The following is a 7128-nucleotide window of genomic DNA, read 5'->3' as shown; positions in this document are numbered from 1 at the left end:
CCATGTCTATGCGCACATGTCAGAATGTGATGAAAAACTTCCTTTTTTGTCACTTTATGAGGAGTCACCTGTCCTTAATAAAGTGGCAGAGGAGTGTATATAATGCCAAAACTTCCCTTTTTCTGTTGATTGACAGATGCTCAATTAACTTGAAATGATAATCCATAAAATTATTTCACACAGAAAATATACAGCACACAAAAGTTACATCTTCAGTCTCATCTGTGTCTTTTTGTCTATTTCTTGGGAAAGTAAAGGCCGATGTGATGCTTTAGTGAAAAGGTCTCTCTCGCAGCTGGAGTGCCAGGCGATCCAGAGGAAGAGGAGTGTGACAACAAAGAGGTGGAGGACAAGGTGGTATTAGCGCACGCACACACACACACACACACACTCACACTCACACAGAGGAGTGTGCAGTAGTTATGGCCTCGACAGCTTTAGCACCTCCATATTGTAAACAGGAGGGTGGCGACCGCCTCCCTGTGCTTGTTAAGATCATCTCCGTCATTCAGCAGCCGCGGCACTGTCAGCACCTCACTGTGCCCCCAACACAATCAACATTAACCATGACACACACTCACACTGGCACGACGTCTATGTGCATTCATAAAAGGCTACACACACACGCACACACACACGCGCACCATATTCCCCACTCTTGTTCACGCATCATGCAACAAATTTGTGCACAATAAACAGACACTTTTAGATTTATATTGAAATATAGATACTGTACATGTATGCAAAGTCACACACATTAAAACCTCTTGCTCCTGCAGACACTCACACACACACACACACACACACACACACACACAGAGAGAGAGAGATATTTTCTGGCAGCGCCCCATGCAATCAACATTATCCATGTGAGCTCCTTAATGGGCACCTCGTAAAAAACAGACGACAGTGCTGCTACCAAAACCATCCACAGTAGAGATAAAGTACCTGTGTTAACACACACACACACACACACACACACACACACACGCCCCAAAGATACATGAAATCCTTCGTACAGTCTCGTCCATTAGAACTGAGGTTACAAAGTTTTTTTTGCTCCTACAGAAGACAAAATAAAAAAGAACTGGTGCTCATATTTCTTCAAGCTGTCGTCACCTTCATGGGTTTTCATGGGTTTTTGAATCCATTGTATTATTGTATAATGCTAAACAAATAGTTAGTTATAGTTATAGTTATATGACATGTTTTTAATATATTGACATTTCAAAATAACTATTCCTCACCAACTTTATGCAAATTGTCAATAGGTGCAAAATAACTCCTGGACAAAACATATGACTGCTGCATTAATTCTTTGCTTGGCAGAGGTGAACTAACTGATGATTTGTATAAAAGAAAATATGATGTGTGTGTGGGTTTTCTCCGGGTTCTGTGGTTTCCTCCCACAGTCCAAAAACTCTATAACATGTTGAAAAACCAGTGTTTCTTTAACTTGAAAGTGTCTAGTTTCGTCCTCAAAGATATGGAGCAAAGAATCCAGAAGCTGAAAAATCAGAAAACCTGTTTTAAATGAATTATTTAAAAAAAAAACACTTGAACTGATTAATCGATTATCAAGATTCATTTAATAATAATCATTTAATGGAGTAATTGTTTCAGCCCTAATCCAGTTAGTGGCAGTCTATAAGGCCACTAATGCTGACCTAAGGCAAGTTATGAGATGAATGTACGTTTAAAATGAAGACAACCAAGGTTTGACAGCCTTAAGAGATAATAAACACACAGACATTTAATCAGTGAAGACATTTGCAACATACTATGACATCATCCAACAGCAAGAAATAACCAAAAAAGGACAGGAAAATCTGCACACACAACAACACGGTGCTGCATTTCAAGGCTCAGCTGGGAAGAAGATACTATCAGGTAAAGCTGGTGCCATGCATATGTGTGTGTGTGTGTGTGTGTGGTCACTGGGACATAAAATGGGAGCACGCCACCCATGTCAGATATGCTGCCCTTTCTGCTAACGGCTCCAGAGGCCACAGAGGCTAACTGTCGTTACTGCCCCCACCTCCACACACACACACACACACACACACACACACACACGCGCACAGCCTCTATCACTTTTTCACACGCACACTCACTCACTCAGACATGCACAGGGCTGGAGTCGACACAGCCGCGGTCAGTCTCCAGCCAGCTAGTGGCGACGTTCCCGTCACAACTGCCAGTGCATTTGACCTTTCTCATCCAGGCTTAATCGGATTGTGTCCCTCTTTATGAAATCAGACGCTAAAGGTCAGCGGGCTGTTTAACATGGGGTGGAGGCCCAGAGCTATGGAATTTGCCTTGGCAGTAAATTACCTTTATTATGTTTGGTGCGTGTGATTCTATATCCTCCCAGAGGCCGCAGGGCGCTGGACATGGTGATACATGGAGATGGGCTACAAGACAGCTCCTGGTTTTTATATCAGAGGCACAAAGAAAGGCTGAGTTGCGGTGATGTGAGATATTATCGCTAAACACCTGCATTATATGATAGGGAAAAGTTGTCTTATTGTTTGCCAAATGAACAGTTGCAGCACTGGTTTAACACACCAGGGCCGCACTGGAAGCATGTGCAGTGTGTGATGTTTTTTTTGCAGCATATTTGTAAATGATACACAACTCTCTAATTTGATAGAAGTGACCGGCCAACAGCACAGATGATCCGTCAAGTACATTAAGTTCAATGTGAGGAGATGGTGAAATAAAGCCCCACATAAACAGGACTGTATACATGTCTGTGTGTGTGTGTGTGTGTGTGTGTGTGTGTGTGTGAGAGAGAAACGACGCCACACCAGAGACAAGTGATGAAGATGATGACACAGACCGGCAGAATGACCTGAGACAAAGAAATCACATCATCCTGGATACTGGGTGATGCCTTTTTCCGGGACTGATCTCTTTGTCCTCAACACACACACACACACACACATACATCATGACACTTCATGTTGTCCATTTGAGGGATGTTTCTGTCAACCAGGAAGTCCTCGCTTGGTTGTCATGTAACCCTTTGATCCGTCATGCAAGCCACTTCTGATCCCTCACCCCTTCATGCCAACTTATCATCACTCACATTACACTTCTATATATATATATATATATGTACTGTATATACTGTATGTGTGTGTGTGTGTGCGCACACACATTTGTGTCACTGAGTGACTAAAAAGTCTCTTGTATGTGTGATGACATCCTTCCTGCTCCTGGCTCGAGGCTACTGATGGTCAAGATGAAACTCAAACACATGGACAACAAAGACAAAACCTCCTCAAGGCCTCTCATCCTAAAGATCATCATCCTCATGCTTCACTCACGAGGCAGAGCTGCCTAAATTATTATTCAGGCACTATTTTTCACACAGTGGAATTATTTACCTCTAGATTTCTAGAAAGAAAGACGTAGATTACGTTACAATCTTGAGCGATATCTCGCTATGATGCACCACCAGAAACAATTACAAATACCCTTTCCCTCATCAATTGGCTGCTAGTGGTTGATGCGAATGTTGGAGCTGATGTCACAGGAACAGGCTTTACATGATTATGTCCCCTTGAATCAATATTGAGGACATCGAGTGAAGATTTTAATATGTGGGGCTGTGGAAGTGGATTTTGTCATGGCACTAACATGACAGTAAAGATGTTACAGTTTACAAAACAAAATAGGACCCAAATGCAGGGTTGGAAAAAGTGAAAAAGGTCTTTATATTAAACAAAAACACAAAAAGTGGAAAACTCTAAAGCAGGAGGGGAGGAAGTTAAAGTAAATCTCAAGTGGCGGAAACAAAGGGAGCAGTAAAACAGAGCAGATCATAACAAAACTAAAATACAAACAAACTGAGTAGACTGAAGTGAACAAAGAGAACTGGAACAAGACACTGGGGAGAACAGAGACTAAATACTATGTATAGGGAAGCAGGGATAATCAGACACAGGTGAAACGCATTAGGGCAGACAATCACGACAAGGAGTACAAGGAAGTACTACAAAACAAAGCAGGAAACAAGGGGGATCCTGGGAGCCGATTGGTCCTGCAGAGGAGGCTTGATCACCCCCAGATGCAGTGGACGTTTTTAACTTTCAGTTTTTAATAAACCTTTAAAATGGTTAGTTTAGTGTGTTGCTTGTGGTTTCTTGGGAGTTGGAAAGAGGGAGTCTCCACACTCTTGTCGCGATCAGGTTTTCGCCTAGGCGTGGTCGTAACACTTGGTACTTCTGCTTCCTCCTACGGTCTAAAAACATGCAGATTTGGTCCTAGATTAGTCAGAGATTCTATAACACCCCATTCGCACTTGTCACAAAACCCATTTAATCCGGGGTTTAAATGGAGTTTTTCACCAGTGGGAATTTGTTTAATCAGCATTCACTCGCAGGTCAAACGACAGCGAGATACTGTAGATTAGACTGTTACATTCCCATCAGTGACTTGGTTAAAATAAACCCTCACTTTAACTGTAAGCTCGAGCACAAACGACACCTGTGAGGCAGAAGTTTGGCTGAAATGCAACTCAACACTCATTACATTAATCCACTCGTAAAACTAAAACCTGCATGGTAAAAAAAAAAAGAAAAAAAGAAACTCACTTGCACGTTAAACTCTCTACACTTGTTAAGCTTCGACTCTGTTATCATTACAAAGTCCACCACTTAAGCCTGCAACATAAATACAACGCTGCAGCTGACTGTACAGTAAACGTTTGAGAGAGCACAAGCCTTCCATCAAAAATTAACTTGAGTAGCTTTGATAATTGCACCATGGTGTAAAATATTTAACAGTGAGAGCTGTTTGGAGCAGCTCCAATGGACATCAACTTCATCCAGAGCCATAACAATTACCAACTGCTGACTGCTCTCTCAGCCACTGTGCTCACTCCACTTTGGCCCCTCTCTTTCTCTTTCTAGTCCTCTTTCTGTTTCCATACCTTTGTATTTGCATCCCTCTCTCTCTCCCCCTCTGCATTGAAGAGAGGGAGGCGAGGCGAGGGAGATGATTTAAGGTAATGAGAGGAGTAAAACATCATTAGTGCAAATTAACTTTTGTCAGCTGAGGTGATCTTGGTGGGGGCGCTTCTGCCACTGGCGGCAGCTCAGATAATGGCAATTTATGCATCGCCGTGTGTTACACTGTGTGTGCGTGGCTTTCGCTTGGTGTGTGAGTGTGCGATGATGGCCACCAAGGACGCTTTCAGTCTTAAAGGGCAAGCGCAATCTTATGAGAGACCTTTCTGAGGCAAGCTGAAATACTTTCATATCACAGCTGCTCCTAATACTGCAGTTTGAATATAAAGGTGACCAGACACAGAGAAGGGCCAACACTTGATTTAGAAAGGGCAAATAACCAATATTTACTAATGCTATAAATTTAAAGTAATAATTCAGTTTTCCTCTTTCTGTGGCTATATGAGGTATGCACATATCAACAATGGCACCGTTTCCACAGACCCACCCGAGGGCTGGATACTTTCTCTCACTGATAACATAAAAAACAGGAGGAAAAACTGAATTCACCACTTAACAAAGGCTCAAATCTACACCTATGTAAGTCTACAATGCCTTAAGAATATGTTTGCCACCTTTTAATGCCATTAGACAGAATTGTGTGGCTGGAAACTGAAGTTTATAAATCCCTCACTCTCCTGCACCAAATTCCACTATAGGAAAACCGGCATTTTTAGCTTATGGGGACACATGAGGTGCTGCTACTGTTGCTGTAAGTATATGTTACTTGTTGTATGTAAAAGTCAAACTCTGAAGTCACAAATGAACACTTAGAGATGGATGCAGCAGTGGATTAACAACTCCTGTGTGTCATGATGTACAATTGCTGATTTTCTCTATAGGGTTTGGTGTTGGCAACTAAGTGGTTAGTAACGGTTGTCCTCATCTGTCATGTTAGAAATGTTACAGGTGCATGCTGCTCTTTGTTGTCACTTCACTCTCTGTCCCACTCGCGCTCTCTCTCTCCATCTTTCTGTCTTCCAAGCTCTGGTCATGGTTAATGCATGGGGTTTGTGTTGCACTCAGCACCGGAGAATGGGCTCCAGTCCATTAATTAATAACAAATGGTCGTTGGAAACAAGACAGGCCCAGCACAGGTCATCCAGCTCCAAGGTCTGGAGAGATGTGGACACTGACGTCTGCCCTGGGCCGTCTACTGTCCACAGCTGGGCTCCAAAGCACATCGTCACTGATGCACAATGGACACAACACTGGGCGCATTCGTCCCTGAATTACTTATCTGTGGTGCAGAGATTGGGAGTTATTTGTGCATGCTTGTAGTGGTGTGTTTAAGAGGAAAAGGGCATAATGATTATGTGAGTGACATTCTAAAGTGCTTGCTCGACTCTCTCGCTGGGCTCTCATTGCGAAGCCTTGAGATTTGGCCTTCTGTGTTGAGGTTTTGCAAATTCAAAAACGTCACCTGCAACCAGACACCTATTGGCCCTTCCCAGCTGTCAATCATACCGGTGTCCACTCATACGTGCTGGGATTTGTTGTAGGGGTGGAAATCACAGGGTACCTCACGTTACTATACGTCACGATATGCACATACAGTACGATACACGATACATGGTCCACAATACCAATAATATCACAATACAATTGTGATATATCTGTCTAACAGGATGTCTCTATTTAAAATGAGGGAACAAAGTGCATAAAGTCTATGTATTTAACGTGGATGGGGCATCTCTTAACACACCATTCCTCTTTCATTTGAGTGGCACCACCGTGAGGAAACATCTGCACCGGCAGAGCGCCTTAATTTATTAATTCAAATATCAATATTTGCCCTGGCATTGCGATTATCGTATTGCATGAGGAAGGACGACGCTATATAACCAAATCGATATTTTGACCCACCTTTTTCCTCTAACTGGTAACATAATTTAAAAAAGTTGACATCATGTTTTATTGAAATTTCTGATTTGATTTACAATTTAAATTGGCAAATTTTCCCATAGACTACTATTCCTACGTTTATGTTTGTCGCCCCCTGGTGGCTATTCAATATATTGTTACTTCAGGGTTAGCAATTTTTTATGTGCAGACTATGCCTCCGCCTTGTTTACCTGCAGACACCTAAGGCTGCACATGTCAAAAGCTAGAC

Source organism: Solea senegalensis, linkage group LG1 (genome assembly GCF_019176455.1).
Source record: "Solea senegalensis isolate Sse05_10M linkage group LG1, IFAPA_SoseM_1, whole genome shotgun sequence".
Taxonomy (NCBI): domain Eukaryota; kingdom Metazoa; phylum Chordata; class Actinopteri; order Pleuronectiformes; family Soleidae; genus Solea; species Solea senegalensis.
Note: the sequence above shows the minus strand (reverse complement) of the source record.